General features: G+C 37.9%; 1 protein-coding gene across 1 annotated transcript in view; it reads left to right on the forward strand.

Moving 5' to 3' along the window:
* LOC102831775 (poly [ADP-ribose] polymerase 4-like) overlaps positions 1–1,778 on the forward strand; it is a 90,515-nt gene that overhangs the window by 77,784 nt on the left and 10,953 nt on the right. The gene's annotated exons all lie outside the window — the stretch shown is intronic.

Genomic DNA, 1,778 nt, shown 5'->3' on the forward strand with positions numbered 1-1,778 from the left:
ATCATTCTATAGATCTAATGCAATCCCAATTCAGATTCTATCATCATTCTATAGATCTAATGCAATCCCAATTCAGATTCTATCATCATTCTGTAGATCTAATGCAATCCCAATTCAGATTCTATCATCATTCTATAGATCTAATGCAATCCCAATTCAGATTCTATCATCATTCTTTAAAGAGAAGGAAAAACTAACCACCAACTTTTTCTGGAAAGGAAAGAGACCCTAAATGAACAAAATGATACTAAAGAAGAACAAAGTAGGAGGCCTGTCACTTCCCAATCTCAAAACCTACTACACAGCCACAGTGGTCAGTACTGGTACGATGAAAGACATATAGATCAACGGAACAGAATTGAGAACCCAATAGTAACAATCCATCCATCTGCAATCAGCCGATATTTGACAAAGGGCCAAAACACATTAAATGAGGAAAATAAAGTCTCTTTGGCAAATGGTGTTGACAAAACTGATATCCATTTGCAAAAGAATGTAATAAGACTCATATCTCACACCACATACAAAAATGAACTCAAGGTGGACCAAAGATCTAAATGTAAAACTTAGAACTATAAAGATCATTAATGAGAAAATCAGGACAAACTTAGGGGCTCTGCTGAAGGTTATAAGTATAATAGCATACATAAGTGAAAACACACAGACAGCAGAAGACAAACTAGATGACTGGATCTTCCTAAAATTAGCATCAAAAGATTTCATCAAGAGTAGGAAGAGAACCCACAGACTGGGAAAAAAACGTTGGCAATGATGTATCAGCCAATGACTAATCTCTAAAATTTGTAGAAAACTTCCACACATCAACAAGAAGAAGGCAAATAATCCAATGTAAAAATGGACCAAGGACATGAACAGATATTTGATGAAATAAGACATTTAGCTGGCCAACAAACATAAAAAGAGATGCTCGCAATCATTCGCCATTGTGTTGTTAAGTGGCATCGAGTCGGTTCTGATTCACAGCTACCCTGTGTAGAGTTTCTGAGACCGTAAATCCTTATGGGAGCAGAAAGCCTCATATTGCTCCCACAGAATTGCTGATAGTTTCGAACTGCTGACTGTGAGATTAGCAGCCCGACTCATAACCACTAAGAAATCATATTAGACATTCTCAAACACCTTGAGGGAATGATTTGCTGGGCCTGGGGGCTCAGAACCATGGCCTTGGAAACATCATGGTCAATTGACATAAAATAGTCCACAAAGGCAATTTTCTGCATTCCTACTTTGGAGAGTAGTGATTGGGATCTTAAAAGCTCATGAGATGCCATCTAAGGTGCATCTAAGGTCACTCACTGTCTGGCAGAATTAAGAGTAATGAAAACTGAAGAAACTTGGAAGCAATTAGTCCAAGGGATTAATGGAACACACAGCAGGGACTTCTGAAATCTGTATACAGTTTCCCCTCAGATGCTTGACTTACCCCTAATTTATACATGCATAAGGTGTACTTTAAGGAACCTAGGAAAAAGCAACTATTGGGAAGCTTAAAGCTTATTCAAACACATTAGCTTCTTCCATATGGTAGAGAGACAAAGTTTGGAGTTCAAGTTGCAGCAGATTAGAAAGGCTTCATAGGCAGCTCAGGTTTCACAAGGGTCATAAAGTATACTCATAACCAAAGACCACAGCCTAGGACAAAGGACAAAAACCAAAATAGGTACAAACTAACAAAGCCCTCAAGGGAACCACCATAACAAAATGCAACACTATTTAGAGTAAAATAATAATCCAGCTAGACAGTGAATAAGGAAGAC

Source organism: Chrysochloris asiatica, unplaced genomic scaffold (assembly GCF_000296735.1).
Source record: "Chrysochloris asiatica unplaced genomic scaffold, ChrAsi1.0 scaffold00005, whole genome shotgun sequence".
NCBI lineage: Eukaryota > Metazoa > Chordata > Mammalia > Afrosoricida > Chrysochloridae > Chrysochloris > Chrysochloris asiatica.